At 42.5% G+C, this 22,826-nt stretch overlaps 1 long non-coding RNA gene across 1 annotated transcript in view; it reads right to left on the minus strand.

The window, feature by feature from the left end:
• The window catches only part of LOC112549364, a 205,931-nt gene that overhangs the window by 137,707 nt on the left and 45,398 nt on the right, over window positions 1-22,826 (minus strand). The window lies entirely within an intron of this gene.

The raw sequence follows: 22,826 nt of genomic DNA on the forward strand, positions 1-22,826 counted from the left end.
GAGGTTGTTAGCTATGTTAGTCTGAAGTAACACAGAAGGCTTTTATAGGCAACAACCTACTTTATACAATATTATGGACAAATTATATGGTTCGTAGCACCTGAAAAAGTAGGTCGTTGCCTGCAAAAGCTTGTGCCTCTCTGAACTAGACATCTCTAAAGTTCTACCCTGTCCTACCTTCTGCCAGAAGGAAATATGGTAATTATTATTATTTTTAGCTTCTTATTCTGTCACTATAAGAAAAGGGAGATAAGACTATTATAAATAGAGAGTTATTTTATTTCAAATTCATCCAAAAATTGGTAAATTTTGAAGAAGCAGTCTTCCACTGACCATGGGAAAGTAGGTAAACACAGTTTCCACTAATCATTGCTTTTTTTTCCCCATGGGTTGAAGCATCAGCAAGTCTCATGTTTCACCTTTAACATATCTCAATTAGTCTAATGAATTACCATTAACAACTCTGGGTTTGTTTGTTTGTCTTTGTCATCCATGGTACTAGCACAATTTTTCCTTGTAAAAATCTTTTGCTCTCTAAAGTGAATATATACCAGCTCTTTATGTCTAATAGTGACAAACTAATATTCCCTAACAGTTATACTGCACACAATTAGCTTTTTGTGTGAAGGAGGAGTCATACACCTTTAAAATCTACTTTGTATCCTCTTAACAGTCTGTTCAAGACTGTTTAGTATTTATCCTATCACTTGGAAATAAATCACTTGCTCTTAGCAGGTGTGGTCTCTTTACACATATTTTCTTTGAATATATCTAATATTTTACACTTTCCAGCAGGTAGTATGTTACTAAAAATGAATAGCTAGCCCTTTTGACCCAAGAAACTAGTCAACATTTGATGTCTTATTAGCTTGTCCAGTTACGACAGGGATGGGCAATTATTTTGGGTAGAAGGCCACTTACTGAGTTTTGGCAAGCCATCAAGGGCTGCATGACAGGCAGCTATGGGCAGATAAATATTAATTTTCTAAATTTTTTAGGGGCCCCGCGGGCTGGATAGAATGACCTGGTGGGCTGCATCCGGCCCATGGGCTGCATTTTGCCCACCCATGAGTTAGGAGGAGAAACTGGTGAGAGTCAAATATGTCTTTCATAAAATCTTTATACTTACTTTATAAATTAATAAGATTTTATTCTTCATCATCCTGGAACGCAGAAAAACAGGACTTCATACTTACTTTATATATGAATAACTCCTGTTTCCATGAGTTCCGGGATGATCAAACAACAAGAAGCAGTTTCCCTGCTCACAGCTTGAAAGCTTTTTCAATCAGTACCCAACTTGAAAACCATCTGTATAGGTTTCTCTCAGAGTTACTATTCTACACAGTCCGGCTTCCTTCTTTGTCTTTTTAGTGCTTTTGCTTGCCTCTGGCTTCTTCTTCTCTCTACTACACACAGGGCACATCTAAATGAGACATTTACTGTACAGTTGACTAATTAACCATGCAGTAAATGTCTCTGCATCTACATGTGTGCTCCTATTAGGCCGCACAAAACTAATAAACTCCACAGCAAGGCAGGACTTGTAAATACCAAGTCTTACTCTCCTGTGGAGTTTTTTCATGTATAGCACCACATGTGTAGACGCTGACCCAGCTGGCTGGGGCACGAGGGTGTTTCAGTGCTGGGCTGCCTGCCAGCTAGCCTCGTGCTGAAGTACTCTAGTGCCCCAGCCAACTCCTTTGTAGCACATTGAGCCCAGTAGAAGCAGCCCCTGGCTGGTAGGCTGGCCCCTGGACTCCCTGCCAGCTGGGACTGCTGCAAACCAGCTCAATGTGCTGCGCTCTACGTGCACCTATAAACTGTACCTGGGAGCTTCCTGAGAGCAATAAGCTGCAGAGCAATAAGCTCCACAGTTTATTGCTGCTCATTAATGGCATGTGTAGACACACCCACACAGACACTCTAAATTCCTACTCATCCTAAACTCACCCACCACCACTGCTGCTGCTGCTGCTGCTGTCCCCACTTGAGCCTGGCTCTCCAAGCAGCCTGGCTGGAGCAGCATAGGAATAGCTTTGGAGCTCTTCCCACCCCTGAGTCAGCTAGGGACAGTGGTGATGGAGGGCAGGGGAAGGGGCTAATGGGAGAGGAGAGGATGAGCCACTGAGTACAGAGGGGAAGGGAAAGCATGCTTGAGAGCAGGGGTGGGCATTCTTTCCTAATTCAGGAACTTTAAGTTCCTATTTGCATGATGTGGTCTGCCCACTCCGGTAGTGTGGGGGGAGGTTAGGAGCAGAGGATACAGCATCTCTGCAGCCCCAGGCACTGCTTCCCCACTCTCTTTTACAAAATCCTGGATCTACCTATGCATGTGCCTTTGACTTGGTCCAGGATATGTGCCTGTGTTTTGGTTCAAGGTCTCTCTGAGTGCATCTACACATTAAATTAAGGTGGCACAATGAACTCCAGAGCAGTTCATACTGGAGTCAACTGCTGCTGGGTGCAACGTCTACACATGCACCTGAGACAATGGCAATTTGAGCTAAGGGGGAGCAAACCCCTGACTACCTGCACTGACCAGGCACAATTTATGCCCCCTGTCACTGTCTACTTGTGTGTTTCAGTGCAATAAAGTACTCTGCCAGGGACTGTACTATCCTACAGCAGAGTTAATTAATTTACTGTACCCTAATACCAGTGCATATGCAGACTGTGACACTTTACTGCAGAGCTAATTAGTGAACTGCACATAAAGGATAGGGACATCAAAACGCCAGAGCCTGAACTGATTCAATCTTTGCAGGTTAGTCTAACTTGCCTAGACTGAATCAGTTTGCAACTGTTCAGCCATTCCCTCTGAACTAAAGAAATGCAGGTGTATGCCTGCAGTGACTCAGGCTAGAAGCCAGGGGCACTAGAGCAGCTCTCCCTTCCCTTCCGTAGTGCTGAGCTAAGGGTGGGTTGTGGTGAGACAACATCAGGCCTTCTGATTAGGGAGGGGTTTAAACCCCTACCCTGCCTGCACAGTCCCAGGCTTTTACCTGTTTGCTGTACCAGGGGCAGGAGTGTTGCCAGCCCCCAGCCCCTTGGTAGCAGACTGAGGCAAAGGAGGGCATGCAGTGCATGCATCTGTTGATGATACTGAGCTTTTCAATCTCCCTCTCCCTGCTTCTTCAAACTGTCTGTAAACCTGACAGGTGAGGAAGCCTGCAGGGAGCTGATAACACAGTGTTTATCAGCCCATCAACAAAACAAAAGCCTCTCTTTAGTTCAAGCTCTTCTTAAACAGCTTTTTCCAAGGAACAAATGGAGGGACATTACCAGCTGACCAGTTGATTAGTTCCCAAAAGCCCTAAGCAGACATATTTCTGTCTGCCTGTCCCCATGAATGGCATGTGCTCCAGGTGACGGGTGGGGGAGGGGGGGCATGGCTGCACTGGTGGTGGGAGCGCAGCAGTGGCAGCAGGAGCTCAGCAGCAGTGAGCGGGGAGCTCCCACAGACATCACTGGCACTGTTGGTGGGGTGCGGGGTGGCGAGGTCTGACCAGGGGTCAGTGACCACCCACAGGTGCCACCAGCAGCATCAGCCAGCAGGGATTGCTGGCCGCCCACAGACGCCACCAGTGGTGTCAGTGGCGGATGGCAAGCAGGGACCTCCTGCAGGCACCGCCAACAGTGTCAGTGGTGCCTTCTTGCAGGGGCTGCATCACCATGCTCAGGGGATGGACGTGCACGCATGTACATCCCTACACGTTGGCCCTGCCTGTCCCAGTGAAATTGGAGACGCACACACATAGACACCTCTCAGCATTAACTAGCATACCACATGCATAGGGTCCATGGGGCTGGGGGCTGTGCTGTGGGAGATGGGGGGTGGGGGATCCCTGCTTGAGCAGTGAGCACTGAGGGGTGGGGAGCAGGGGGAAGCCAGGCAGACCCTGCTGTGCGTGCAGTCTCTGCTGGAGCATTGGCTAGGGAGCAGAGGGGCAAGGAGCAGAGAGCACAGCCCAGCCCAGCCCAGCTCAGGGCTGCAAAGCATTTGGGATGCTGAGGGACTCTGGTTTAACTCAAACTAGGAATGGGGTCTGGGACGGACATTGCATAAACCAGTTTAATCCAAATCATTTAAGTATGATACTACATTCAACCAGGTTTATCTTAAACCAGTTTCAGCCATTTTGAAATTGGTTTATGTGCATGGAACTTATATTCTGTTACAGGTTTAAACCAGTTTCTGATTACTTAAACAAGTTTATGTGTAATGTCTATCCCTTGCCAAAGTGCATATGTAGATGCACACCCTATTCCTTACAATTAACCCAAACAAAAGGTGCTAGCTCAATTAATTTTAATGCAATCTATAACAAAATTAACTGTAAAACTGCTTCATGCCTAAAATCCATCTAGCCCAATATCCTGTCCCTGACCAAGGCCCAGAACAGGATAACTCAGAGACTGCTACAGAAAACTCCATAGGCGTATCGCCATGAACAGGAACACCTGTGCCACGTGCACTCTGGCATGTGGCACATTGCAACTGTGCTGGCCCCAGCAGTCTTACCTGGGGTCCTGGGAGCCTCCAGGAGTTGCAGCTGTGCCACTCCTGCATCAGAGAGCCTGGGCAGCAGCTGCAGCATGGCTCCAGCCATCCAGACTCCAGTTTTGGGTGGCGCTTGCTGCCACCATGTGCGCCACCCCACTGGTTTTCAGGTGTGGGTTTTTCTGACCACAGGATCTCCTGGGGTCAAACCCTCCCCACATCCCCCCTTCACCTCCTGCACTGCAAAGTAGCAGTGCGGGAAACACCTGCATGTGTGGCTCCATGTACCACGCTCACCTGGAAGTGCCCATTTATGGCATAATCTTCCTCCATGTTAACTCCATCTTACTCCTACAGCTAAAGTAGGGTGATTCAAACTGGTTTAAATCCTGAAACAAGCATTGTATGGCAACTAGAACAAAATTAATTAACAGAAGGCTCAAAGATTTGTGTCATAATCAAAAAGTAAATTTGATGTTTCCATGATAAGAACAGGCCAAATGCACAATCATTTATCTAACCCTTTCTTCTTCCCAGCTCAGCCTGCTCAGCCTTTGGACATTTTGATAAGTGACCTTTGGATATGAAACAATCCCTCATTTACAAAGCAAAACTTCAGTGTAAGAGGTTTTGCAAAACCAAAACCACCACAAATCTAGAAACCACAAGTATTATGCAACTTCCTGGAATAGCCCCAAAGAAGCTCCACTCTACCCAGCACATTTCTACTTCTCCTATGAGCAGACCAGCTCAACTGAGTACATGATTTTTATTCATTCTTTTTATAGTCCATAAAGCAAAACTGCCCCCAAAGATACCATATTCTTTGAACCTAGCCAAACTGTAGTGGTTAGCTACATTAGGACTGAATCCATAAAATCCTGTATTTGAAGGGGTTTAGGTTGTAGCTGTGTTGGTCTAAGGACATAGGCAGACAAGGTTCCTTGGGTGAATTTGATATCTTTTATTAGACCAACCCAAATAGTTGGAGAAAAGTTATTAAGCAAGCTTTCGGGTTCAAAAACCCTTCGTCAGGCCTGATGAAGGGTTTTTGAACCCGAAAGCTTGCTTAATAACTTTTCTCCAACTATTTGGGTTGGTCTAATAAAAGATATCAAATTCACCCAAGGAACCTTGTCTGTATTTGAAGGCTGATTTTGTAAAACCAGTTTTTGCAAAGCACAATATTGCCTGTTGCTGTATCGTAGTTTTGGATTCTTTGACACAAATTTGGCATAAAAGTTCTTTTACTTAATCTAAAGGTGAATGTATTGCTTAATATTCACAGCACTTCTGATGCAATTCAGCAAAGGACAAAAGCATTTGCTTTTGAGCATGTAAGTTAAGTACTTGTTAAATGCTTTACTGAGCAGTGACGCTTTGGTAAATCAAGGTCCGTATTTCTCACAGTAAGTCCTTACACTAAATATTAAGAAAAACCCCACAAACCAAGCCCTGTACCTTGTTCCTTCTGTTTGAAGGATTAAAACCTTCAGGTTCGTAACCCTACCATTTTGGTCATAGTTGTGCAGGCCTTACTGTGGCAAACACTCCAGTGCTGTTCTATGGGTATTTTGGCTGATTAAGTACTACAATATTGAGCTCATCATGCTTTAGAATGTTAAATTTTTCTGATCATCTAATTAAGCAAACCAGTTCATTACAAGGAACACTAAGGTGCTAATTCAATCCCTGCCTGTGATTTTTTTTCAAGCTTGTTTACCTGTGAAGCCATGTGTAACTAAAGAAAATCCCCACAGCAAGTGGTGGGAGATAGAGGGAGAAGAGGCCTCACTACTGCATTTCTTTAAGCTTTAGTCCAAAATCTCCAAGCCCCCAAGGTTTAATTATCGTGTGCAGTCTAGTGTTGAATAGGAAAAAGGGACTGTAGCACGATGGAAAGATTTTTCACACTGATACGCACAAAGGAACAGGAGCATTAAGTGAAAAAGTCTAGGGTTCTAAACTCATTTGAAGTGAATAAGGAAAGAAATAACTTTTTAGGTTTCAATTAATTATGTATAGAATGATAAATATTTAATATTTTCTTCATATCTCTTGTGTGAAATGCATCTGTGGGGTTAGTGCAGAAGAGTAAACAAGTTAGAAACTCACAAGTTAGCTTATATAAAGCAACCTTTCTCTAGCTTTTGCATTTATCTCATTTCATGTTATATTACTGGTTAGCAGAACTAAAAGGTGAAAAGACCCCACACTATTATTCACTTTACCACATGTGTGACCTGAAGAGGATTAAAGGTTTGTTCAAATCTCTATTCATAATGTTCTTGAAGGTTTTTCAAAGAACCCTTTAAACAAAGGTTGCCAAACTAAGCACTTCTTTTGTTGCTACTTAGCTGAGGTCTATTGTCAATTAGTAAGCAGTCTTTTCAGATCAATGTAATTGGGCCTTTCAATTCTAATTACATCATATACATATAGACAAATGTGCTAATAATAATAATAATACTAATAATAATAATAATAATAACAACATACTCTTATAACAGGTGCCATGTGCCACCATAGACTTGGCTGCATTTCAGTGGTACTGTGAATCTGTAAATCTAGAAAATATTTTGAGGCTTGTAAATAAAATAAGAAATCTATTTAGAATTGGAGTGAGTGCCTTGATTAAGGTTGATTGAATGACTATTGCAGGACTGACCCTTTCATTTTTAGGCTGAAAATTTTCAAGGCTTCTGTCTGCTTCAAAGTGAGTACTTTGGAAACATTTGAGCAAAAGTACAATGTATTTTTTTAGTAAAAATCGATTTGGAAAATACATACTTGGATGATTCTTGCAAGCTTTGCGGAACGAGTAGTCATCCTACTGAAATAACTGCTGATAGAAACTTGGCAATTGACAATAACATAGACCCTGCTGAAAAGCCTTTACATTCTCTGGGAAAATTTTAATTTTGTTGTGAATTATGGGTTTTTCAATTGTGCATGCATGCACTGTGGTCAGATTCCATTCCACGTATTAGGTGTGTAAATGGACCAAGGCACATTTTGCTAACACAAAATGTAGGGTGGATCCTTTATGCCTTTTTGCAACTCCATCTTAATGATCAAATGATGGTGTGTTATGGAAGTAGAATTTTCGGGGCTTGAGCAAGGTGGTACACAGTCACCCTTATGTGCATAAACCCACCTGGATCTGTGCAATAGAATCTGGCCCTGTACATTGAAATTCAAATTAAGCATAAACATGATAGATACTCCTACATATATTTGGACATGGGCTTATATAGCAGACCATGTACTTCTTTCATGATACCTCTATCCATCAAATATAAAATGTACATTTAAAAATGTACATAAAGTTTGGAAATTTGACTTATGTGACTTTAAAGTTTGAACTGTGAATTTGTGCCTTCAATTTCCTCTAGGACTGATTTATGTTTGTGTGCTTTTTAACATACTGTGTATGCCAGAGAAATGTTCATGTTCAGTAAATAATAATCTTTCTTTCTAAATAGAAATGACACGAACACCTGGATCCAGACCTACTGGATAAAACAGTATGATAATACCCAGTATGATAGTCAGATCTCGAAGTACTGATAGACATTCACGGTGTCCTGATATGGAAAACATGACAGTATATATTTCAGACAGAGGTGGTCTGGATCAGAATAGCATGACACATAATGGGCATACATTAGCTTATATAAATAGTGGTAGTAGGATAACCAGAACACTATTAACTCCAGACTGAATTGCAAGTTGTTGTTCCCAAAATCTTCCAGGAAAGTCTGTGTGTAGCCACTAGTCAATATTTTGATCAAATTTCTGGTTAGTTATACAAATCATTTTCAAGAGACAGGAAATGGAAAATGCAAATGTTAGGTTTTTGTCCATGCCCTATATGTATAAGGATCTAAATTTCACCTTTGCATAGATCAGTAAACATGCCAATGTAGACGAGCAAAACAACAATTTGCAAAGTAAGCATCAAGGAATCAAAGGGTGCTACAACAGGAACAGCCAGAGGATATTTGGGTGACCTTTACCGGAAATTTCCAACCGGTTATAAGCTTTGGGCTAATGTAACTTTACATTTCTGACTCCCTAATGGTTGATTTGGTTTAATGCAAGGACCAACCTACCTAAAAGCCTCTTTTATCTTTAGATGATATACCCTCAAGCTTACAAATAAACTGGAGGTAAAATTGAGAAAGTCTAACAGATTTTTTTTCTTATAGAAATTAAAAAGAAGAAGGGAGGACTTGGCAGCTGCTGCTGCTAGTGATGTTCATGCCAATTTAGCTGTTACTCTGTCATTAGGCTCCAGTGCTCTGGAATGTTTTAGAAATATAAGCACCTTCTGTTTCATTAGATTTACTTGGATGGCTGGGAGCCTGGAAAAAAAGGACTGGAGAAAAGAGATGGCTATTGCCCCTGCCTCAAGCCCTTTGTTTATGAAAACAAATTTCCACCTATCTGCAACATGTTAGCATGGAGTCAAAATGTGTTTTTCCAATCTACCCTTGGACATGCATTGGTCACCAGTTCCAACATATACATGCTTTTCAAACATGTGTCTATAGGCAATAGAAAGTTTATACCTTTTAGTTACTGCCAGATTTTTTTTTTTGAAGCAGGCTGTTTTTTAATCAAAAATTAATTTTACAGAGTGAAAGCTTGAGATGTAGAGATACCTGCTAAATGGCAACACTTGTTCATTAGAGCTGAGTTCCTAAGTAACCATTTAAAAAAGGATAGAGAATGCTAACCACCCTGGCAATGAGATTTCAATGGGTAGAGGTGAGGACAGCAGCTGCCTTTCCCATCTCATGCTTCCCAGTGTTCTCATGTGCTGCTCTTTGTTGTTGCAGAAGCCTCTTAAGTACATAATAATGGGTACAACTCCAATCAGTTGTGACCTCCTGCTTGAGCTGATGATTGGACAAATTGTTTACTTACTGCAGCTGCAGCAGAGATTGCTGGTTCTAATAGAATAGCCAACGTCCATGAATTTTACATGTTACTTTCAACATATTTAAAATGCTCCTTTCAGAATTTAAAAAGAGCAAAGTTTTGTCCTTAGTGGTTAAAATCACCACTATATTTGGTTTTCCAGCTGCAGCATTTAGCAAAACAAATATTAGAGGCACTCTAGGAACAAGTTAGTGAGCAGCCAGTGCAGTAAATCAATTCATTGATACCATCTTTAGAAGACAACTAATCTACATATATATTATTTTTCACAATGACATACAGAAACTATAATAAGCAATGTGGGAATGATCAAAACCTAGCCAATTGGCCAGCATCCCTGGAAAATGTTATCTATTTATCCTAAGCTATTCAGTTACCCTCAAAGAAAGGACTGATACCTCAGAAACAGCAGTCATATTAACATGCAAGTTATCTGGAATCAGAATAAGACACTAAGATAAGCAAAATCCCAATATTCTGTTGTACAAACTCCATGAGGAACTGTAAATAGACTAAATTGCCATTGAAGGTTTGCACAAATTACCCACTGCCAAATAGACTTTTATTTACCTCATTTATTAAATACTCTGTCACTTTGCTGAATTCTTGTTCTGTGTTCTCTGAATGGCTCTCTCCAATGTCAGACCAGAATTACTGACTCATCAATTGTTATGGAAGCATAAATCCCTATCCTGCATATCCAAATTAGCATAGCTCCATTAGATCAGCCCCATAATCTCTTGTCCGATTCATTGTCAAATCTGTTTACTTTACAGTATATGCAGTCTTATCCCAACTTTACCATAAATAATCTTGCAAAACTTAAATTCTATCACTGGCATGTGCATTCATTTTGGTTACATCACCCCTTCTGTACAAGCAAACTTGCCTCAAAAATTCATCAGTATAGAAGAACATCTGTTCTCTTCTTTATTGACTTCTGAGGAGAAGAGTCAAGTCTTTAAAAATACCTCTTTATTATTGAGACACAGAAGCCACCCCACAAACAGGCCTGTACATCATCATCACCATTATTAGGGTGGTGATAGTATCTATAATATGTTTGCCAGAGTTCAAAAAGTCTAATGTTTTCTTTCTCTTTGGGAGAGGGAGTAATTTCAAGTGAAAAAGAACAGAAAGCAGAGACAGCTCATATTACTGAATTACCCTTGCCAAAACCCAGTGCAACACATGAACATTTAGCTCTAATATCAAAGATATTTAACTATTCCAAACAACAGTATAGAATTTTTCTACCTGATCAACCAAAAATAAATAAAAAAATATTAAATTCTAAAAAAATAAAAAATTAAAACTTCTCCCCAAGCAGAAATTTTACACTGAAAAAGGAGAAGTGACAGACACTGTATGGAATCCTCTAGCAACTATGCTGCTGCTTCTAATCAATAGTATCTGGAAGGCATTCACATCCAGATCTGAAGCTTCTCAATGGGACTTAGGTGGAATTTAGATATGCAGATCCCAAAGAAAGATCCAAATTGGTCCTGCTGCAATAGTCAGAAAAGTCAGGTCAGTATCTCCATTTTAGACTGATGGACTCCCTAGACAAGTGGTTCTCAACTTGCAGCCCTCACCCACTCCCTGACCCCCCCGACCGTAACACAGTCCACTTTTGCCAGTCCCCATGAACAGTCTCACTGCCTCACTTCCCTTCAACTCCATGCATGTTTTCACGGTCCCATAGCCTATCTCAAAGCTTCTCACACAGCTCATTTATCTCCCCATCTCATGTCTCTCCCCACTGTGTCACATTAAGGAGGCAATGTCACTTATCATTTGGGAGGTAGCATGCAGTTGGTAGCGTGTGTTGTCTTAGCATGATGCTACCCAGAATGGCAAGAATGTTATGATGGGAGGGGGCCATTGATCCTCCAACTCCTCCACTGTAGGAGCCCATGGGTGGGCTCCCTTACAGCCCACCCATACCCTATGACCACAGGTGACCTGCTGCCCACTGGTCCAGGACCAGTGCCCTAGGTGTGCAAACTGCACATGCTCAGGAGCAATCTGACACCTTATTCCTGCCTAAGATCCATTGCAAGCAAATTGTGTTTGGGGAGGCATCTGAAATCTGCCTAGGTCCCCAAAGGGGTCTTATTCAGTAGATATCTTCCAAGCGCACACACTCCAACAGCATTAATTTTATCTCAAAGAAAAGGCCAGTGGTAGTTCCTAGTGGTCAGACCACACAGGTAGGCAGTGGAAGACTATGAGATAGGTACTGCCCTAGGAGGTATCCTTTGTTCACAGTGATGGTTATGCAATTTGCATTAAAGAATCACTGGATAAAATACATAAGCAGCATTTGGAGCTAGGGGCAGAACACAGGAGACTAATGCATCTCTACAGGAGAAATAGGTTCACTATCCTGAGCCAGGTCACATTATCTTGGAAAAGAAGGAAGCAAGTCAGAGCAGCTTAGTAGCAAGCAGGATCTGGTGCAGAAAATTCATTGTCAAGATCATTTTCTCTTAAAGTGTCAAAATCCTAAGATGAGGAGCAAAAATACTGAGCTTGAGAGAAGTTATAATACTTGGAAAAAACATGTCAAATGAATGGGAAAAAGAGCTGAGGGTATATTATAAATATCACAGCATATATACACATATACAGCCAAGCATCACTTTTAAACAAATTTCACTGACAAGGTTATTTTAGTAGAAGTTTTGAGGCAGTAAAACAAAATCTTTGAAAAGATGAAGGCTCTTATTTAATGTGATACATTCATACCATTGATACATTCCCACTCAAACAGGAAATCCTGTCACCCACATCATGTAATCTTATTTGCTTTCTGTTTGCAAATTTCCAAAGATTCAGTCCTCTAAAAGGAGTGCAGAAGAAAATATAGGTCTTGGATATAATTCAGCACAAGGAGGGCATCCAGTACAACCAAACTGAAAAGTACCTACCCAAAGATGACACTGTTCCATGTGCCAGGCCAGATGCTGTGTATTTATCAATGTCAGGATGACATAGATGCAACACTTGAGCAAATTTCCAATACCCTCAAGTTGTTCCCAAGACAAAAAAGCAAGAGAACCCTTAGCAAAAATTATTATAAAGTATGAAATACATTCTTCTTTAACTTTCTCTGAAACTCCTAGAGAAGAAAGCTTGTTGGCAAACCTTCATTACCTACTTCCCTTGCTACTAATGTTACCAATTCTAGTCAATAACATGTATTTTTAAACATGTGATCATTGCTAAGACTGTTGAAGACTTCTTATAATCTCTGATACTTTATTCTGTTGAATAAATTATTTTAAACTCAATGACATGATGTTGTTGCCTTAGAAGTAAGTGTGCTAAGGCACTCGGGGTGCCTGCTACCTTAAGAGGTCAGGTAGCCTGTGAAGTCATTGGCAGGTGCAGGTGCAGGTCAGGACTAATTGGGAGTCAGCTGACCCAGGGAGCCAGCAGGTGAGACTGTGACTGATTGGAAGGAGTCATCTCACTCAGGAGGAGGGCCTGGTTTAGAGTAGGTGTAAGCCCAGGCCCCGAGAGAAGCCGGCGGTAAGATCTGGAGCCTGCTGAGAAAACACCACCCGAGGAGGAGGACTGTAACTCTGGAGCACCACTGCAGAGAGGACAGCTGAAGCAATCTGGAGGTTTGGAGAGGAACTAAGGGGAGGAGGAGGTTTCTAGTGTAACCCAGGTACACCCAAGGGTATGCCCTATTCCCCATTGGAATGGGGTGGGTAGGCTGGAGGAAGTGCTGTGAGAGGGATGCTAGAATTTCAAGCAGATCCCTCTTTTCCCTATAGAGTTAGCCCAAACCCAAAGTTCTTAACTATATTCAATTTGAGTTATAATATACATAAAACTGAATATCATATACATATATTTACACAGTGAACATTAACCAATAACCAAGGTCAAACCCTAAATAACACTATTTACAATATCACAATACAACATTTTAATCGCAAAAAATAATGCACAAACATGTACAATCTTAATAGCATCTATTTCCTTAATATAGTCCTGGACACATGGCAAGAGATAGTCCTCCTTCCAATGGGGTCCCCTGGCGGGGTGTCCAGGAAGCACCAGGGGCCCCTTAGGACCTTGATTAGGCAGGGGGAGCTTCTCACCCAGCCCCTTCTCTGGGTTTGCCTGCCCCAAATGTTTCCCCAAGGGCCCAATGACTCATGCTCCCTCAGGTGGCAGTGGTCAGGGCACAGCTCAATAAAGTCTCCTCTGCTGGAGCGCCTCTTCAGGCCTCTCCTGCACTGCTGGGCTCCTCTCCACCCTGTGCCTTGCTCTGGGCACTGAGGGCTCAGCTCCTCTCAGCTGCTGCACCACTGCTGCTAGCTCCTGGGTGCTGGGTCTCATGCTGCAGCACTACCATTTCCCTGTGCCCTGGCTTGGCACTGAGGGCTCTCTTAGCACAGACCAGGTCCTTCAGGCTCTGACCAGCCATCCTCACACCAGATGGCTAACCCAAGCAGCCTCCGCTGCTCCCCGGCTCCCAAGGCTCAGGCCTGTGTGCCACCCTGCGCACCATGGGACCTGGCTGCTTGCTGGGAGATGAGGCCTGAGCCACCTCACTGCAAGTCCCAAAGCCCTGCTGGGGTTGCAGGCTTAAGCTACCGCTTGCAGTTCCCAAAGCCTGGGATCCATGCACCAAACTGCGCACTGTGATGGTCCTGAGCAGTCTCACACCGCTCCCAGGGCCAGGTCTCCATGCACCGTCCCTGTGCACCGTCAACAGCCCAAGCGGTCTCACACTGATCCCAAGGTTGCTCCTCAGTGGCACCTTCAGGAGCCTTGGGCTTATTGTCCATTGAGGGAGAGCTCCCCAGCTTTTTTTGGCTCTGCTCTTCTTGAGTGCCTCACTGCACCTCCCCTAGTGTTGGGCACGCAGCTCCTTTTACACGCTTCAAGGCTCTGCCCCTGAAGTCTTCCGGACCTGACAGTTTACAGTCTTCAATCAGGTCCGGGGGAGCTCTTCTCTCCCTCCCCTGAGGAAATGGGTGTGACTTTATTTCTCCTGCTGCCTCCTGATTGGTAGATGAGCTCCACCAATCAAACCAGCAGGATCTCAAGCCTGGGACATGACCCGAGATCTGAAAAGTGAGCCTGCTACACTAGGGTCCCAGGAAGAGGTCTGGAGCCCAGATTGAGGGGCTGGGAGTGTGGGACCCATGAGGGCCCAGTAGCCTAGTGCAAGGCTAAGTGTATGGGACTAGTGAGGGTCCAGGAGCCTCAGAGACAGGGCTAAGTCAAAGAAAACATTTATGAAGATGCCATCTTCCAGGCATGGGGCATGATGTAGGAGAGGAATGGAGCCATAAGGCAGGGACCACAGTGCACCTGGTAGTCATTTGAGAAAAGCAATTTGGGAACCCCTGGGGCAGCCTCCCTCATAATGATAATAATAAACAGCAAGGTGTAGTGGAAAATGAAGGGGTGAGTGCCCAGAAAGTGAGGGCTGCAGGGACTCCAGGGGCTTCATGGCCAGCTCTGGAAGGACACCCTGCCACAATACATTAAATGGATCTCATGGATTCTGGAAAAATATAGTGGTTTCTCTCAAACAAGCAATCTCACTAAAAACTAAAAAAACTAAATAGTTTGATGTTCCCAGAGAATAGATTATTCATTGTGTCAGAAAGAGACAGTTGATGTATAGATAGACAATAACCCAATATAGCCCTGAGCTGCTAATATCAATTACTATTGGCTTTATTTCCTTCTTGCTTTCTTTACCATTCATCGCCTCTTTTTCATGCTTGCTTCCTGGGTTTTCATATTTGCTTTCTGAGAACAGTAACATAAGGGGTGATTTCTAGTCTGGGTCAATTTTCATAGTTTTGCATTGATTACAGTGGGATCAAGACTTGTTTCCAGATGCAGTATTTCTATTGTCAGTTAGAACTTATAGTCCATCTTTATATGCCAAACATATATGAGTCATGTATTCTCAACTGCCACAACTAATGTAGAATAACATTAGAGAAATCAGCCAACAAAGAGTTCCATAGTAGGTTATAAGTAAACTGAAATCCAGGTGGCTGTATAGTGCCAAAGAGTAAAAAGACATTTTTTTTGTTGGCTTACTAAAAGTTTGTACAAACTTTGAAGGCATGAAGCAACACATACAAAAGATAAAATTTTGCTTCATTCTGCATATTCTGTAATTCAATTAACATTAATATTATAATTATTAAAGTTGTTTAATTTCTGAATGAAAATGTCTCTCCTATAATATGCTTTTTCATCAGAATCAACTTTTTTTGTGGGAAAAGGTGATTTTTTTGACAACATTTCAATTTACTGATCCAGAAAATCAACATGAAAAATATTAACATATTTCCAATCAATATTTTTAATGGAACATTTTTCTTCAAAATGCTGATTTGAAATGACTTTTTCATCTCAAAGGGCATGTCCAAACATGCAGGCATGTGCACTTGCAGCAGCTCAAATGGGAGTGGTACAAATTTGTGCCATGGATTTTTGCCTCAGCACACATGCCTGAACATGCATCTTGGTGTGGGGCAAGTTGTGCCACTTGGGGAAAATTGACCCTGCCCAGGTCCTTCCGGATCTGCAGCCAGGGGAGGCTGGAGCCTGGGGCCAGCACCTGTGCTATTGCCTAGAAGATGTTCTCAGCATGGTGGCCTGCTTTGAACTGTCAAAGCATGTCCTCTTGGAGGTCAGCCACCTCATTTGCCTTCCAGCTCAGTTCTGGATACCAGCCCTGAGCAGGCTCCTCTGCCTGGATCCTGCCACTTGCCTCACTACCAGGAATCCTGGTGTTCCCTATTTAAAAACTACAAATCCTCAGATAAAAAAATCCTGAATTCACTCTTTAAAATACCCCAAAATCTATGTTCTTCCACAATTAAAACAAAAGACCACTATATATATATATATATATATATAGAGAGAGAGAGAGAGAGAGAGAGAGAGAATGATCATAGATTCATAGATTGCAAGGTGTAAGGGGCTGGAAGGGACCTTGCAAGATCATCAGGTCCAGACCCCTTCACTAGGCAGGAACAACAACTGGGGTCAGGTGACCCCACCAAGGTGACTGTCCAGTCTCCTCTTAAAGATTTCCCGGGTAGCGTATTGCACTACCTCTGGAGGGAGTTTATCCTACATTCTGGACACCCTAACTGTGAAGAAGTTTTTCCTAGTGTTAAGCCTGAAATGGTCTTCCCAGAAGTTTATGGCCATTACTCCTGGTTTTCCCCAAGGGTGCCCTGAGGAACAGTTGTTCGCTGAACCCTGATGTATTCCGTTGATATAGTGGTAAGCTACTACCAAATCCCCTCTCAGCTTTCTCTTTTTTAGGCTGAAGAGGTCCAAGTCCCTCTGCCTTTCCTCGCATGGCTTGCCTTGCAAGTCTGATCACATGGGGGGCTTTTCTCTGGACTCTCTCAGGCTTTTCCACATCCTTGTTGAAGTGCGGCACCCAGAACTAGATGCAGTACTCCAGCTGTGGTCACAGCAATGTTGAATAAAGTAGAAGAATCACTTCCTTGGTTTTGCTTAAGATGCAGGCCAGAGTATTGTTTGCCCTGATGGCTACAGCATCGCACTGATGGTTCATGTTTATACTATGGTCTATTACTACCTCTAGGTCCCTTTCAATCATGCTGCTAGTCAGTTTGGCATCGGTTGGGCAATGTTTTATTGATATATTTACAATTTTAAAGCAATTTGGAAACCTACCAGTGTCTCTATCATCATAATGAAATAAATTCTAAATATCTTAATGCTTTGATGTTTGCTTTTGTTTTTCTTATCATAGAAAAATTAGAGCTCCCCCTGACCCCTTCACTAACCAGGATGTGGGGACAGCTGTCCCTGCAGCCACAGCTCCTGCCAGCAGGTTTCATCCTGTCTGGCAGCTGGGCACACTGGATGTATGATGGGGGGATGTGAGGTTTGCAGGAGAAGGGTGGAAAGGTGGGTGGGTAGGTATGTGTGGATGTGGGGTGTGTGGTGGGCTGTGGGGGGTGTGCAGTGTGGGGTGTGTGGGGAGATGTGGAGAGGCATGGGGTGTATGGGTAGGTGTGGGGAGGATGTGGGGTTTGCAGGAGGGAGTAGGGATTTGGGGTGTGTGGGTGGGTGTGGGGGGGATGTGCAGTTTGAGGGGGGGTGGCCACACGTCCCTCCCCAGACACACTATACTCTGGTAGCAGCAGCCTGCTGGGCCATGCCCACTGCAGTGCTGCATGACACTTGGTCCATGCAGGGAGAACGGGCCTGGCCTGGCCCAGCCTGCTAGCATGCCTTTGGACACACAGTGTGGTAGCAGGGCAGGCGGGGTCGGGATGGGTCAGACCTTTTCTCCCTGCACAGACCACAGGTCACACAGTGCTGCAGTGAGCACAGCTCAGCAGGCTGCTGCTAGCAGTACCGGGTATATGGCGGGTATGTGGGGAGTGGCAGAGGGTGTATCAGGGATGTGGGTTTTGTGCATGGGTTTGTGGTGTGGCTTGAATGGGGGCTGCCACACACCTGCCCCCCCGAACTCCCTGCAGCAGGCATGGCTGTAGGCACAGCCCTGTGGCGATGTGGTGCTGCCTGATGTGGGCTCTGTGCTGGACAGACCTGATCTGACCTGACCCAACCTGACCCAGCCACTAGCGCACGGCTTTTCCCAGTCCTGTCCAAAGCCATGTGCTAGTGGGCCAGGCCAGGCTGAGTTGAGTCCATTAAGCACATACAGAGCCCGTATCAGGCAGCACCGCACCACTGCAATCTGTGCCTGTAGCCAGGCCACAGCCCCACTGGCTGCTGCTGCCAGCACCGCAGGGGGTTGGTGGGGAGAGCAGATGTGTAGTGGCACCCACTCAAGCCCCCACAACCCACCATCCCCATGTCCCTGTTAACTTACCTGGGACAGTGCCTGGGTCCCGGTCATGCTCCACGTCTGTTTACCCCAACACGTTAAGGGAGTGTGCCCTGCTTGCTGGGGAAGCAGAAACACCATAGAAGCTCTTTGGCCAGATACCAGAGCATCTCTGTGGAGGATCCATCTCCAGGTTGCCCCACTTTTATCTGCAGTTTGTTTGTTTTTTGATATCTGGATTTCCAGGTATTAAATTTAAAGCCTGCGCTGCAAATATGCAGCATGGGTAAGGTTTTTTTGTTCCCAGAGTGCCTCTTGTGGCATCTAAAACTGCTTTAAGATGCTGCAAGAGGCACGTGTGCGCTCGTCTGGAAGTGCCCAAAGTGTCATTTTGAAATAAAAAATATTTGAAAGATCATTTTAAAATGCCAAATAAATTTGTTTCAACCAAATTCCTTACAATTATCATTTTACTTGATACTTTTCAGTTTGAAACTTCAGAATTTTCTGTGCTGTAAAAAAACAAACAACTTATTTTGATTTTTGGTTTCAATTGAGAACAGGAAATTTTGAAATGTTACAATGTGCAAAGAAAGTAACATTCTATTTCTAGAACTGTTGTAACACTTGGTGTTTAGAAGTTTGAACTATGATCAGGCCTCCAGTGTGCTAGCTGCTGTACCTTTTTTTTGTACATCTGTACATTTCCTTCCCCCCCACCATTTTTCTACAGTGGGTGGCAAGGGGAAGGGGGCACAGGGCAGGAAACAGTCTCTTCTCAAAACAGCTTATGAAGACAACCTAATTTCCCAACATTCTATAGAAAATATGTGGCTAAAGCAGGAACCCTTATCTCCCAAGTTTATGTCCATTGTTTTAACCAAAAGACCATCTTAGGGTTATATGGAATGTAAATCTCACTAAAATTTGAATTTAAATACTGATAATATGTTTTACAATTGTTTATCAAGTTTGATTGTACAATCATTAGTGGTTGTGTGTCTTCTAACAAGAGCAAATTCTTTGGACCACTATGAAGAGAAGCTTCCAAAGTCATGGTTAAATGCAAGATGTTGAATGAGGTCATTTCCAAATATTTTCTACCACCTGATAACAGTCTTTAGAAATAATTCTTTCATAAACCACAGATTCATTTTCTGGTGGTTCCCTGCTCTTGAAACACTCTCTTTTTTAAAAGTTGGCCATGGTTAACTAAGGAAACTGGAATCCTGTTGACCAGTTCTTACATATATAAAAAATTGTTAGCAAACATATTTTTCAAGTGTTATAATAGTCTAAAAGACATGTCTGGCTAGGGGTTTTCCATAAAACAGCAGTGCTTGGCAATGCCTGATGTGGGAAACCACATCTTAACTTGAAGTTCAAAACGCTGACCTGACACCATTAGGGTGTAGCTTGTACTTTGTTTCTGTCTTGTTTTACATGAAGATTTTAACTCTGTCACTTCTGACATCATGTTGGACAGAATCCTGAGTTTCTTGTTCAGTGACAGGTTCTGCTCTTCTTTCTCATTTTTGCCCCAATTCAGGAAAACACTTACCTTTTAATTCATGTCAGGGATTTAAGCATGTGTGTAAAGATAAACACATGCTTAAGTGGTCCTTCTTGCATACTCTTTCTCTCTCTCTATTTCTCTCTCTGTCTGAATGATCCTCTCTTATGAATCTTGCATTTCTTTTTCTTGGCCCACTCTTAGCACTGTCCACCACTTGCACCCTTCCCCCATCTCCTCAACCTTCCCTGTTGTCTGGTTTCTAGGGCAGTTTTCTAGTAAGTGGGAGATGTGGGTTTTCAACCACACTCCAGCAAAGGTATAGAAACCAGATTTCCTATTTAATGAGCAAATGCTCTGATGACTAAACTGGTATAAAAATCTTGGGTGGTACCACAATGGTATGTGTTGGCAGCTTTGGTTTTGAAAGAAAATGGACGTGAATGCTGAACCTACTGCTGACAGTCTTAGGTACGCTCAGAGAAAGCCTGTTGGATTAGGCCCCTTAGAGAATTAGGTGCAAGGATGCCTAATTTATGAATTCCAGATGCTGTAGGTACTCAAACTCTTTGCTCATCCAAAAATGGTGGTGCCTCATCATGCATGTGTAACTGAATTTTAGTCATCTAAGTAAGTTTTCAGGCAAAAATTTAGGAGTCGGGGGTGCATGTACAAGAGGCACTACACTACTGTAGCCATGAGCTACAGCAACATAGCTCTTTGCTACAGTGACGTAGCATTGGTGGGCACAAACCAGGATGCCAATGCTACTGTGCAGTAGCAATGAGCTTCTGCACAGTAGCTTGTTACTACTGAGCAGTAGGGTTGGAAACAACCCATGTGCCACCAGGATTGTGCAATAATGGCCATTACTGTACAGTCATTTAGTACTTGCTAAAGCATGTACTAAATGACTGTGTAGTAACAAGTGCACAGTTGGGCACTTGCGTAGACATGCCCTAGGAGTCTTGGATGTCTCAGCGGGGTTTCTAAATTTCTTTCTTGTACTTAGGCATCTAAATTCCACAATTTTAGGTGCCTAAAATCCTTTGTTAAACTCACCTCTGATATTCCAAGATATAGAAATGAACACTTCTAAGTTAATATTAAAGTAAAACTTATATTTAATATTTGCATAACTTATTTAATCTACTGGTATCCTCACATCAGCAAATAAATCATTATAATTTCCCTCCTGAGTGTCTAAGTATTATTAGAATAAAAATAAATATCCTCTACTTGTCAGCCAAAAAAAGTTGAAACTCCCTCCCCCTCTCCCCTCTGTATGGATTAAGCTAAGGAAAAAAAAAATAGATTGCCACCTGTATGATACTGGGCCAGGCAATTTGATTTAAACTAGTTTAAATACAAATTATACCACTGAGATTTAAAGAATATTCAAAAGCAAATTTCTGAGAGATCCTCTTATTTGCAAACACAAATAAAAGTAATTTCTTTAAAGAAAGGTTATGGATCATTATTATTCCCAACTGAAGTGGAGGCCAGTTTTTGCTAAGAGCTTACAAAGAAATAGCCTGCACACCAAAAAGTTAGACAAAAGATTAGAAATATTTTGTTTACCTATTTCAGAAACTGGGAATTTAGGGACAGGGTAATTTTAAGTGATGCAACCAAGATATCTGTGGCGGGGTTAAGAATTCATCACAACTACTTGAGGCAAAGTCCAGTATATTAACCATAGGCCATACTTCCCAAGGGACAACCGATTCTTTAATGCAGTGTAATAATATACTCACTATTAATAATAGACTCACTTGACCTTGCGTTGCTATTGCATTCAAGGTATTTTATTCTGTCCTCACATTGTCAGTTTTCATTATGCCAAATGTATATATATTGCAATTCAGAAATGTGCCAGGCAGATTATCTGGAGAGAAGCAGAATGTTTGGCAGCTGGCTGGGAAATCATTGGGGTCTTTGGCACATGGACACTGGAAGGCATTTGGGAGAACACAATGGGCGTGTGAGCTGAATGGTTCTGCTAAAATGGTGAGAAGCACATAATTAACAGTACTGATATTTAGAGTGTCCAGTTTTGATCTTAGATTTATCAATCCTTTGGAAAGAATGGAACAATTGATATCTCTCAGAGCAGTTGTTTTTGGCTGCCAGCAGGCTCAGGAAAACAACAGTGCCCAGAGTGTACCAAAAGTGCATGTTTTCAAAATACAACCCGTACTGGTAGAATCCATAGGAAATCCCATGGCTATGAATTATATCAGCCATGAATACTGCTACCACTAAAAAGGTATTCTTAGTAATAGTACTACAGTTTTAGAATAATCAAGAGCTATTTTTCAAAAATACAAAACAAATGGACATCTGTAATTACAGTAATCTACTGTTTGTTGTATTGACACTGCTTAAATAGAGATCTGCCAGCGGTATAAACCACATAGAAGATTTTAAAAGGAAACTTTTCATAAGAAAGCTTGGTGCCTCTAAAATTAATGAGAGTTTTGCTATTGACTTCAATGGAGCCAGGATTATTCCCTTCATCTTAATAAGGAGACTTACTATTTTTACAAGCTTCACATCAACTTAAATGGGAGTTTGCCTAGTGAGTAAACCTTGAAAAATTGGGCCTTGATCTTCATTAAGATATCTCAAGCTATCTCAGATCAATAATGTTCTATGATTGTGCTTACTGTGTGGAAAGAGCAGCTGTGCAGAGCTATAAGGTCCTTTTTTCACTGTTAGATGCTCTCCATGTTGAAAGGAATCATAAGAACTTTATGGATCAATGGAGCCATTCAACAACAATCACACATCATTTGGTTAAGATCTAACAGAATATAAAAAACAAATTTCTTCAAACAAAATGCATGCAGGATCTTTTCTTAGGATATTGTTTCCTAATTCTTCACAGATGGAAAGTGCTTTATGCTGGTATCTGTGAAAGAAAAGGACAGTAAAATCTTAACTCAACATGGAAATAATAATGTATCATCCAGTAGTGACCAATTATCTGGGGCTGCTAATTAAGAAGGTGGGGAAAGAGTGAC

Source organism: Alligator sinensis, unplaced genomic scaffold, assembly GCF_000455745.1.
Source record: "Alligator sinensis unplaced genomic scaffold, ASM45574v1 scaffold866_2, whole genome shotgun sequence".
Lineage (NCBI taxonomy): Eukaryota > Metazoa > Chordata > Crocodylia > Alligatoridae > Alligator > Alligator sinensis.